Source organism: Chelonia mydas, chromosome 6, assembly GCF_015237465.2.
Source record: "Chelonia mydas isolate rCheMyd1 chromosome 6, rCheMyd1.pri.v2, whole genome shotgun sequence".
Lineage (NCBI taxonomy): Eukaryota > Metazoa > Chordata > Testudines > Cheloniidae > Chelonia > Chelonia mydas.
This window is the reverse complement of record NC_051246.2, coordinates 48,871,151-48,884,087: the sequence shown is the minus strand read 5'-3', so window position 1 is coordinate 48,884,087 and position 12,937 is coordinate 48,871,151. Positions and strand designations below refer to the sequence as shown.

Below are 12,937 nucleotides of genomic sequence, written 5' to 3'. Positions count from 1 at the left end.
ATCAACCACACACTGCATTTGGAACTAGAAGTATGCAATCTGGCAGCAGCAGAGACACCCTCCCTCCCCCCGGCCCAAAAAAGCCAATACAGTACGGTACTGTGTTAAACGTAGACTACTAAAATAATAAAGGGAAAGTTTAAAAATAAGATTTGACAAGGTAAGGAAACTGTTTCTGTGCTTGTTTCATTTAAATTAAGATGGTCAAAAGCAGCATTTTGCTTTTGCATAGTAAAGTTTCAAAGTTGTATTAAGTCAATGTTCAGTTGTAAACTTTGAAAGAACAAACATAACGCTTTGTTCGGAGTTACGAACACCTCATGAATGGAGGTTGTTTGTAACTCTGAGGTTCTACTGTACTAGGAAGGATTGACGTTGAGTGGATTAATCAGGTCAGTTTCTCTGCTGGGGAGTAAGTGGATGCAACTCATTGAAATCAGTCTAGTAGCACCAGTATATGTCAGCTGTGAATTTGGCACACTAACAGGAAGTGGGAGGAAATGTGGCCTTCCCAATAGGATCACACACAAGATAGCAGCAGCACCTAGCAACCAGGCCATCATCTGACCATCAGATGGAGAATACAGATGCCGGGACAAATCCTGTGGTCCTTTATCTGGCAAAACTCCCATTGGCTTCTCAGAATTTAACCCATTGCTGCTTACCTGACTTTGCCTCTGCCCTTCTGGCAACAGACTATCCTCAACAATCGGAGGACTTTGTTAACAAACTTTTTTTGATTTTTTTCCCTGGCAATAGAAAGTTGTGGTGATAGAAATTATAGGTTAGATCATAAAGTAGAGATAATTATAGTTAAGGGTAGCTGATTGTGACTTCTATTTAATTCACACAAATATATTGTGTACTATGTAAAATGACTGCCCAGATGTGCTGTTTTTCTGCTTTTCCTCAAAGGTATCCTGGTAAGGTGATAGCATTTTCAAGCTTACTAGCCTGAGAACTTTTGAATGCTGAGAATTATTGGGCTGTGGAATTGTCTTCCAATGGAAATGATGGAACTCCACTGCTTTAGACATTTAAAGCTAGGCAGGACAAAGCCCTAGAGAATTGTAGGGGACAGTCCTGCACTAACTGGGGGGAAGGACTAGATGTGACATAATAGGTCTTTTCCATCTCTAGTAGAGCGCGTCCCGGAGGTTGGTGAAATGGAGGAAAGCTCACAAAATAAACTGGGCAGCACAGTACTGGGAGGAGGTGAGCAGCCCTCAGTGGTGAAAGAACAGGTTAAGGACTATTTAGAAAAGCTGAACATACACAAGTCCATGGGGCCGGACACAATGCATCCAAGAGTGCCGAGGGAGTTGGGTGATGTCACTGCAGAGCCATTGGCCTTTATCTTTGAAAACTTGTGGCAATCGGGGGAGGTTCCGGATGATTTGGAAAAAAGCAAATATAGTGCCCCACTTTAAAAAGGGAAGAAGGAGAATCTGGGGTATTACAAGCCAGTCAACCTCACCTCAGTCCTTTGAAAAATCATGGACCAGGTTCTCAAGGAATCCATTTTGAAGCACTTGGAGGAGAGAAAAGTGATCAGTAACAGTCAGCATGGATTCACCAAGGGCAAGTCATGCCTGACCAACCTGATTGCCTTCTATGATGAGAGAACTGGCTCTATGGATATGGGAAAAGTGGTGGACGTGTTATACCTTGACTTTAGCAAAGCTTTTGATACAGTCTCCCACAGTGTTCTTGCCAGCAAGTTAAAGTAGTATGGGCTGGATGAATGGACTATAAGATGGATAGAAAGCTGGCTAGATCATCAGGCTCAATGGGTAGTGATCAACAGCTCGATGTCTAGTTGGCAGCCAGTATCAAGCAGAGTGCCCCAAGGATTGGTCCTGGGGCTGGTTTTGTTCAACATATCCATCTGATATGGATGATAGGATGGATTGCACCCTCAGCAATTTCATGGAAGACACTAAGCTGGAGGGAGAGGTAGATACGCTGGAGGGTAGGGATAGGGTCCAGAGTGACCTAGACAAATTGGAAGATTGGGCCAAAAGAAATCGATGAGATTCAACAAGGACAAGTGCAAAGTCCTGCACTTAGAACAGAAGACTCCCACAGCTGCAGGCAGGGGACCGACTGGCTAAGTGGCAGTTCTGCAGAAAAAGACCTGGGGATTACAGTGGACGAAAAGCTGGATACGAGTCAATGGTGTGCCCTTGTTACCAAGAAGGCTAATGGCATATTGGCTGCATTAGTGGGAGAGTTGCCAGCAGATTGAGGGAAGTGATTATTCCCCTCTATTAGGCACTGGTGAGACCACATCTGGAGTATTGCATCCAGTTTTGGGCCCCCCCTTACTAGAAGGGATGTGGATAAATTGGAGAGAGTCCAATGAAAACGATTCACGGGGTCGGGCACATGACTTATGAGGAGAGGCTGAGGGAACTGGGGTTATTTAATCTGTAGAAGAGAAGAGTGTGTGGGGGGGTTGATAGCACCCTTCAATTACCTGAAGGGGGGTTCCAAAGAGGATGGAGCTAGGTTGTTCTCAGTGGTGGCAGATGACAGAACAAGAGCAATGGTCTCAAGTTGTAGTGGGGGAAGTCTAGGTTGGATATAAGGGGAAACTGTTTCACTAGGAGAGTGAGGAAGCAAAGTTACATAAGGACAGGGCCATCCCTAAGGGGATGCGGGGCCTGGGACATAGGCACCGAGTTTGTCTGACAGGGGTGCTCCGCCCAGGCCCTGCCCGCACTCCATCCTTTGCCCCAAGGCCCAACTCCACCTCTTCCCACCCCTGCCCTACCTAGTTCTGCCCCCTCCACAATCGTGCTGTGCCCTCGCTCTTCTCCCCTCCCCCCCCACCCAAGTGCCTCCAGATACTGCAAAACAGCTGATCGGCAGTAGGTGCTGGGAGGGAGGGAGAGGTGCTGATCGGCGGGGCCCGCCGGTGGGCGGGGGGGGGAGGGGAGGTGGGTAGGGGGGCTCCACCCCGCCCCCTCCTCACGAAGCACAGGGCCTGTGGCAGTCGTCCCCATTCACCATACCCTAGGGACAGCTCTGCCTAGGGAGGTGGTGGAATCTCCATCTGTAGAGGTTTTAAAGGCCTGGCTTGATAAAGCCCCAGCTGGGTTGACTTAGTTAGGGTTGTTCCTGCTTTGAGCAGGGGGTTGGACTAGATGGCCTCCTGAGGTCTCTTCCAACACTAATCTTCTATGATTCTTCCATGAAACTTCTGTACAAGAAAGAGAATAGTAATGGAAGGGGGGAAATGGGTATATGAACAATCAAATGGTAAATAGGTTAGATTACATGCAGAGAATGCAAAAGGGGGTCAGGGAATTTAAATTGTGTTTGGGGGTGGGGAGGAGGTACAGGAAGGGGACAATAAGGTTTAAAGATAAGAGGCAAAATGAAGCTCTCTAGCAGGGATTCTCAATTTCTTGTCTATTATTTATCTCTTTTTGATAGAGATCTCAAAGAGAACTCCTCCCTCTCAGTTCTGATTCCACACCTTTCTACTATAGTTGTAGTACTTGGTAACCTACAAGAGTGATATTAAGTCAATATTAAGGAGGAAAGATGAAGAACTCACTTTAATGTGAAGAGTGAAGCTGCTTGCTTATGTCCCACCCACTTTCTCCTATTTTTCCCCCCTTGCTGTATGTAGCACTTTCCATTTGTTCATACCAACTCTTCCTTCACGTCCTGTGATTCTCTTGCCCGATCATGTTGAAATTTGGCATCCCACCATTGTCAAACAATTTGATTATGACTGAATTTGTACCTGACAAAGAAGGGGACTTGATGACAGGCTTCACAACTAATTCTGAGGCTTCACACCTGGTTCTCAATCAGGAGCAAATTCGCTTAAATCAATGGAGTTTAACCAATTGCCAACCACGTGTTCTAAAGTTACGAGATGAGCAAAAAAGACATGAGTTTTTTAAGAATATAGTATATTTTAGGTTCTTTTTAGTTGCCTCAGGGATTTGGCCCGGTAGGAGTCATGTTTTAAAGCTTTTCTTCCCAATCATGAGGGCTGCCAACTTGCTTTAATTTTTTTTTTTTTAGAATGAAAGATGAGGTTTATATATTAGCATATGACTCTAGGAATTGGGGCTTTAGAAAAACAAGTACCAAGTATTGCAAGACTTGCAATAAAATTGCAGGAGTTAGCTCCACTGCTAATGTAAAACTTATTTAATAAGATCTGAATTTGGCCCTTTAGTGGCAAGTGTGGCATAGGCATGCAAAGGGGCTCTGCTAGAAAACTCTTGTATGCACAATAGAAATGGATTAAGGTATCAATTGAATGTTACTGCTGCATGTGTTACACATTCTCCACCATTATGAGCAAAGCAGCTTTGAAGTCCACCTGGAAATGCTTTCTGCACCACTAGTCCACAGACCACAATTGTGGGCCACTGTACAGTACAGCCCACTAACCCCCCCCCCAGGATAAATATGAAAGAAGCTGCAAAAAAGCTAGTATAAAGGATTGTACCAGATTTTACAAGTAACAAACTAATTAAATAAACATTGAAATCTAATTAGGAAAAAAGAATTTGTGCAAGGGACTTTTGACCCTAATTGCAAAACTGAAGAATCAGTTACTTAATGTAGCATTTTTGGTGACTCACTCCAACTTGTATATATGCATATTAGATTCTGGGTTGTACAGTATTCAAGAAATGGAAAAATGGCAAATATAGCCATTAACCTTTACGTTTTAGGGCAAAAGTCACAGCTTCATTAATATTTATATATTTAATCACTTAAGCTGTGTGCAATATGCCCAGAATATTCAAAGAGTTTGGCTCATTTCACTTGCCTCTGAATTAGCAGGCATGCAGCGTCTATAAGGTGTACGCACACGTTTTGTTTGTGTGGAGTAAAAAGAACCAGTGAACCTGGCTGATGATGGAATTTGGTTTCCTATTCAGAGGGCCTGTTCCAAAGGTCATTGAAACCAATGGAAAGACTCTTATGGGTTACAATGGTCATTGGGTCTGGCCCGGACTTTGTCCTTTGGATTCCAGTGTGAAGAAGGAAAAAGAAAAAGAAGGAAGTTAAAACTCCGCACAGCTCTCACTGATTTAAGCACTGTGAAAGAAGAGGAGCTACCTGCCGTCTTGAGGCTTCCCGCTGAGAGCAGGTGTTTTATGTACAATGGACTGACAATTGTTGTCCGTCTGAAGCATTAATGCACTGGCAATAACCAGCTGTTGAAACACAATGGCTGGACCTTGTCAGCAATTGGAATAGAAGGGATGACAGTTTGGAACTCTTTAAGGCAGAAATTGGACGGGGCTGAAATGTCAGGGTTGGCTAGAAGCAGGCTGTGTATATCCCCCAGGAGCCCTCCCGAGCATTCTGAGTTATTCGATTTGCTGCTTTTATGGCACACTGTTGGAGTTCCCTGTAATTTAGACTGAAGGCAACTTTCTCAACTAATTGATGAAAGTTTTATAGCCATTCTGCTGGAATTTTGGAATGGATCTCTGCTAAGTAGTGTGTTGGTGTTGCAAATTAGTGGCTGCCAGAGCCACCAAAGGGGACACACTAGCCATCAAACTGACCTCTGTCCCACTAAAGGGCCAGATTGGTTTTCTTCCTCTGTTTAGCTGGGCTGCAGGCAGTGCTGTCGTTTATGACAGATGCTATTGGGGAGTGGCTAACATCTTCTTCTCTCAGGCTTCCTGCAGCCATCTGGGTTTGGGGGATGGTTATCACAAAAACGAGGGGAGGGGCAGCTTCCCAGGAGACATTCAGCCCACTTAAGGGGGAGGATGTATTTCCCTGACACTAATTAATTAATTTGACACTTCCCCCACAGCAGTTTCAGCTATCTGCTGTATTGTAGACACAATCACTGTATGGTGTCATGGGACAGCTGCTCTTTTTGGGGAATTAGATCCTAATCTGCCTGACTGCTTTATGAAGGTCCCACATGAGGGTGATTGACTGCCCCAGGTGGCTAATTAGTAAACAAGCACCTAGACCTGATAAGTGACCCAAGATCAGTTGGAGGGAACTCCAAAGGGAGACAGGAGGCTCCTATGGAAGGGAGATCCCAAGAGGAGCCTGAGCCAGAAGGTTGAGCAGGGAGCCTAGAAAGGTGAGCTCTTTAGGGAACCTACCAAGATGGGGAGTATGTAAAAGTTGCTGCTGGGGAGGGGAGAACTGCAACCAGCAGGCATCCAGGAGGGCCTGGTGTCCGCCAGGGGTCCCCCTGATGCTGGCCTGAAGCTCGGCTTGGGAAGGATCACCCATTATCCTGGAGAAGAGTTGTAATGGACCAATCTCCCCAGACTCCAGAGTAGGATGTTACTTTGGTAAGGGCAAGAGGCCTAACACCAGGGGAAGAGATTGGAAGCAAGAGAACCCTGGAGAAAGAGCCTGGATAGAAGTGAACACTGGATTCAGGTGTGGGACCTGGACTAAGAATGGGATGTTGGTGTGAACGTTTTGTTTATGTTCTGTGTTGGCTTTTCCACTTATAAATGAGACTTCCACAAGGAGGTGCTCTTTAGTACTTAACTCTTCTCGCCCACGGTATCAACAAGTCCACACAGCCAGTTAAGGGCTCATCTGCAACACTATGCTTCCCTGCAAGGGGGCACGCTGGGTCAGACTGGAATGGTGAATATGGCTGCTAGAGTGATCAGGGTGAGAGGAGCAGGGGGTGGATTCAGCAGTATCTTATCTGTAATTTTTTGCCTATCATCTTCCTATCCAAGAACAAGCATCTTTTTCTGAGCGAGATAAGAGGATTGAAACCCCCCTGCCTCGCAAGAGGTCTGAGGTAAGGGTGCAGTCCTGAGTGTTTGTGCAGAACATAGTTGTCTGTCCGACCTGAACAATCTGCTTCTGAAACTCTGCTGTATGGTTCCAGGGTTCCCCCCCCCACCTTGAAAATATTTTCTGCATTTCGATCAGTTCTACTCAGCATATCCTAGATACTATTTGTGACCTGGTAGTATATTCCACACTAACACAGTGTGTGTCAAGTCCACTATTAGTAGTTGGTCCATCAGAGGATAACAGCCTAGCACTGCGACCAGCTAAAGCAGTCATTACTTTACCTCAGGGGGTCTGAACTGTGCTGAAGGTCCCAGGTTTGAATGATTGTGATCTATGCTGGTGGTGGATTTTACAGTGGCATGAGCATTTTTCTTTTTAGCCAGAGGTATTTATGTGGGCATTCTGCACACTGAGGAAACAATCTAGAGTGCCATCTCCACTATAACAATAGGGCCCCATTCAAAGCAGAGCTACACAAGTTCACCAACAGTTGTGTTTTCTAGGTAAGTTTGCAGGATGCAGACTCCTGTTCCACCCAGATGGACTGAGGGTGAGTGGATCCTTTTGAATAAAGGTGTGGTGGTGTCGTTTTTTCTCTCTGCAATGCACCATCGCTTTATTGGTTTAATATGACCTGGCGAGAGCTTGTCACCTTGACAGACCGTGGGCAGTTGCACCAACACTGGAGGAAATGAATGTTCAGACATCTGTGATAGGAGTCTAGAATATGTTGAAGTTAGTCTTTCTACCACATACTCTGAAAGCAAGCAGTTATATTTGGAAGCTGCCTTTTTGTGCCATTCAGGGTTATCATTTTCTTTTATGATTACACAAGAAACGAAAATTGTATTGAGATAGATATTTGCCTAGTTGCAGGTGCACAGATACCTTTGAGTGGAATAAAGGCTAAATGCCATGCAGTTTGATATACCCCTCCTGGCATATAGAAGAACTATGGGACAAAAAGACACATACACCTTTAACGAACAAAATGTTACAGTGGAGGCTTTTATCATTAAACTTTTCAGACTAGGTTAATATAAAGTACTCCGATAGGAAAAAAAGGGTTTATTAAAGTTATTTAATTGACTGTTCCCTTTGTTTTAAGGATAGAGGATACAAGTGTACAAATGAGCAGCATTTCATTCTCTCAGATTCAAGTATTTGGATTTGGAGCACGGTAAAACTCAATCCAAGGCAGTCACATTTTTGTGCCCTCAGATTTCTAAAATGAGAGTGTTGGGATGAACTAGAGTTACTATCTTAAATCTGCCTCATTTCTTCATTTTCCTGAGAATGATGGGGACTTTCAGAGCTCTATATAAGAGGTTAAAAAAGTAATCCACACAGAGATCCTCTGAACACTGACCAAACATTATGTTCACAAAGATCAGCAGTGGATACTATTTGTAGGCAGGATTATAGCTTTAATCCAAACTACATTAGTGTCCAGTCTTAGATGGCAGCACCATAGAAGGCAGAATTGAAGGCATTTGTTGTCTCTGCAAAGGCTGTTCAGAAGAATCCAAACCCTTTAGACCATCTTCAGTCAGCTGTTTTGTAGAACTGCAGAGGTTTCCTTCTGCCATTTTATTGAATGCATCCTGAGATCAGTAGCATTTTTGAATGAAACTTGTGATCATGTTGCAATTAGAGGTTAGGGACTATGCATCAGTGAAGATGGTGATTACATGAAGCTGATTCTCCTAAGTAGCTGATGGATGAACCCAATCAATGCTGTTTATAATCTCTCTCTCTTCTCCCCCCCATCTATTTCAGGTGTTTATACATTTTTGTCACAGATTCTTTTTTCTTTGGTATTGTCTATTCCATTTCCTTTGGTCATTGCATCCATAGCAGTTGTTTTCAGGTTATAGTATACTGCTGAGCATCTTATTCCTATGATCTTGAACTAAAATGAGTTGTGTCAAGTGCCTGGTTAAAGCTTAAGTGTGATTATGACGAGAAAAGGATAATGATCAAGCAATAAACTTCAATAAGGCCGGCATTATCCCCGCTTAACAAGACCCTTGTGTGAGGTACATAAGAGTACCATATGCTAACAGAGGGATTTAAAACACATTGAGTTGATTGTAGAATAATAATACCCATCTCCAAAGGCCTTGTAATGATTTTAAAATGTCCAACTTTTTGTGTGCCTAAAACCCATTCTGCATTTAGCAACATAATTCGGTGTATTGCTCTCTGACACTAGAATTTGAATAGGCGACTGATGATACATCTGTAAAACATGATAATGTTCAGATGCTTGAATTATAAAAATAGGTGCAGCAGTAATTTCCATGCTAACAAATAATAGTAACTTTAGTCAGGCTCTCCTAACAGTTCACTCTGCTATTCCTCAAGCAATGTGTTTCCTTCATATACATATCTGAGCATTCCATCTGTCAAATCACATCCTGTATCTGATCATCTTCTTAAAAATATATAGATCGTCGTTCCTTAAAAATACAAGCCAATATCACTCAGTGTTTTCCATCCAGAACACACTCTCAAGTTCCTGAATAAGGTTATCAAAAAGGTGATAAAAGGCTGACTAGAGCAGTAAATTGGAATATACAAAAGAAGACCCTTTCCAATTCAGCATCACGCTGACATGTCAGAGAGGCAGGGCTGGTTATGGGAGATGTCCTATGTCAGTATTTCTAGACTTGCTTATTGACCACCAGTTTTGTTCAGGAGAAATGAGTGCTGAGACCTATCTTGGTTTTTCTGTGTGCTGCATTTCCTCCAGGAAACTTGGATGCTGTCAAGAATCAAGGCCGACAACAGAATCATTCTCTGGGCAACCTAATGAGCACAGCTGGTCTGTAGTAGGCTGCCTGATTGATTGGAAGGGTCTGCAGGCCAGTAGCAGTTCAGCAACTGCTCAAAGCATTCACCCATGACCATGATTGCTCCTGTACCTGCTTGTTTCCAGCCCTGATCCTGCCTTGTTCTGCATTAGACTTAGCCCTGCTCCTGCCTTACCTCGCTCCAGGTAGCCTGGTTCTCACCCTGGGCTCTGATTCCTGATTTCTGACTTTGGGTCTGACCATTGGCCCTAGCATCTGGCCTCTGACTCCGGTTCTCACCTTTTGAGCTCTGATGCTTGGCTCTGACACCTGGCTTCTGACTGCAGCCAGCGGCTCCGGATCCTTCATAACAGTGAGTGGGCCATGAGGGCTGCCCCCTGTGGCTACGCCCGTGTCTCTCTCCTGCCCCCCCCCCCCCGGCATCATCCCCTGTCCAGGCCAGAAGCTGAAGGGGAGCCCTGAACCCTCCACATGCCCTCATGGGGGCATGGGCCGGGGGCTGCTCTTGGGCCCCCGACCCAGGTCAGGTGGAGAGTCCAGGGCTGCCTACAGCGGCCCAGATGGCTGTTACCCTGTTACCCGGCCAGGCTCCAGCTTTTGTGCCTTTCACAGAAACACTGATCGGGAAGAGCATTAGTTCACCATGTTAACAATCTGTTGGCTCTTATTCGGAAGCTAAAAAAAGAAAATGCAGCAAAAGCCTCTAAAATGATCAAAATTTGTCCCTGATGCAACTCCATTGATTTCTGTGGAGTTACAATAAGGATCAGTTTCCACTATTATGTTTAGAATCCAAGGTGAGATGTCAAAAATCTCCTTCATTTACTTTCCTTACTCTGCCCTCTCCCGCAGTGAAGAAATATGGGGCGTGCTGTTTACCCAGTCTTATATATTCCCATTTATTTGTCTCTACAACTGGCAGAACATACACTGGATGTAATACAGAGCACATTTATTTCAGGAGCAAGTAGCCTCTCTTTGTCATTGCAGTTGAGAGAGGCTTTCATCCATCTTCTAAAGAGAAAGGAAGAAAAGACAGTAATTTGATACTGAGGGAACGATTTCCAAGAGCATTAGTACTTTAGAATAAAGCCAGTAATATTCTTTGAGTTTGTTCACTTTTTGCCTTGTATGCGCTTGCTTAGCCAACTTGTGAATGCAGGCAACATTTGTGCAAGTGTATATCTAGCCAAATTCTTTGGTGGTGTGAATTGGTGCAGCTTCCCGGAAGTCAATGGAGCAGTCTATGCCAGCCCATGGTTTTTAAACATCTACATAGATTGGGCCTGATTCTCTACTCACCCCAGTTTAACTCCATTGAGTACAGTGGAGTTGTTTCTGATTTACACTGGTTTACGTGAGATAAGAACCAGGTTCAGGATTTGTCTAGTGGTATATTTCCACTTCATCAGAGAAGGCAGAAAGATGCCATCATGGGCACTCTAACAGTATAACAAATCTACACTATAAAGAAATGGCTGCACTTGCTGGTACAGTGAATCTTCTGAGACTGAATCTTAATTGGGCAATTTTGGATGATGTTAGTCAGTGGCTTGACACCAAAATAGGAGGATCATCTCCAAGGCCAGCAGAAACACCTGTTTTCATTCCCTGAAGTAACCATTACTACTAAAGCCTGCCAAGCGAGAAATGACTTTGTCTTGGAACACATTGTGCCAGTCGACTTGTACAGTTACAATACATAATCGAATTTAATCTGATGGATCTTTCCAGAGCTGGGACATTGTCCTTTATTAACAAACAAAACATTGTGTGGTAGGTGATTAGCTCTGTGGCTATGAGGGATTATGAAGAATAATTGCAGAAAGTGATGCATTTCCTATTATAGCTGCTTGTCTTGCACTCAGTCCTTTAAGCTTCTGCGATAAACCTTGTAAATATTTTTTTCTGCCACCTTTATTATTTCTGTAGGTGGTCCACCCCCCACTTAGCTTCTTCCATGCTGCTTATGTGAAGAGGAGAAAGAAATTCATTTAAATGACTTTGTGCTTTGACAGCAGATGGCGATTATGAAACCTTTAACTTCCTAAATGTAACTTCATCGACAGTGATTGTCCTAGTGCTGTTCTAGCTTGCAAACTGCCCGCAGCAGCAAATAGCTCCTTTTATATTATCAGTGCTCTTATTGAGTACCCAAAAAATAAAATAATCTCTCCAGAATCTTCTTGATATTGCAGTTTTTAGGTGAACTGTTAAGGCTCTTCTTATCAAAGCTCTGCTCTTCCATTTAGAACACCTAAATTCTTCTGCCTTTTGTTTTGCCTCTTACATGAACAACAAAAGGTTAGATCTTGCACAACACCATCCTCAGTTAATTTTTTAATGTTATATATTGTAGAGGTACCATGTGTGTGTCTCTCTGATCTGTTTTCCCTTTTTTTTTTTTTTTTTTTTTAAATTTTGCTTCTTTCTGCCTCTGACAGTCTTGCACCTTGCACTCAGATCCGTGATTTAGACTCCACTATAATGCTTAATTGCTGCTTGGGAAATTTAGGGGAAAACTTCCTTTTGTGTGTGTCCTTCCCTCTGCCTTGCCAGACACACGTTTTCTTTAATAAAAAAAAAAAATCCTAGTCGGCATTTTATAGTATAGGCAAATCCCAGTTCTCCAACTGCTTTCAGTGTCTCTGTTCTGTGTTTTAAGGAGCTCTGCATATCTTTTTGGTGGGAAAAACACTTAACTGACAAATTATGTAAGACTGGTGCAATGTACATTTACTCCCACTCTAAGGGCACGTCTACGCAGCTCATGGTAGTGAGCCTCCCAGCCCGGGTCAGCAGATTTGGGCTTGCAAGGCTCACGCTAGCGCTCTAAAAGTAGCTGTGTAGATAGCACTTTGAAGTTGTGGCTCAGGCTGGAGCTTGGGCTCTGAAACCTGGGGATGCGGATGGGCTTATGGTGCCAAAGTTGTGTAAAGGGTCCTCCATGTAAATGAAAATCAGGCCCGAGTATTTTTTGTTGTTGTCAATAGTGTACAAGCCTTTTGTGATAGATCAGTGACAGGAAAGCATAAGAGGAATGAATGTGTGCACTTTTTGAAAGCAGATGTTATTTTATTATCCCTGCTTTATTCTGAGCTGGCAGTCAAGAACCAAGTGCCACTTTATGGGTTTTTGAGGTGGTAATATCTGAACATAATAAATTGCTCCTAACAATATTAATTGTCATCACTGTCCACTAATATGAGGAGATGTCATTGTGGAAACAGATAAAGTGTGGTCTAGTTGGGAAGCTAGGACTGGGACCCTAAATATTACTGCTAGTTCTGATAGTGACACTCTATGGGACCTTGGGCAGATGGTTTAACCTTTCTGTGCCTCAT

General features: G+C 43.6%; 1 protein-coding gene across 11 annotated transcripts in view; it reads left to right on the top strand.

Moving 5' to 3' along the window:
* Positions 1-12,937, top strand: part of NELL1 (neural EGFL like 1) — a 409,663-nt gene that overhangs the window by 36,247 nt on the left and 360,479 nt on the right. The window contains exon 1 of one of the 11 annotated variants that reach the window (XM_043548860.1): positions 6,009-6,091. The exons of the other annotated variants lie outside the window; for them this stretch is intronic. The gene's annotated coding sequence lies outside the window, so the exon portion shown is untranslated. Of the gene's footprint in view, positions 1-6,008; positions 6,092-12,937 lie in introns of those variants that run through there. 11 annotated transcript variants of the gene reach the window in all.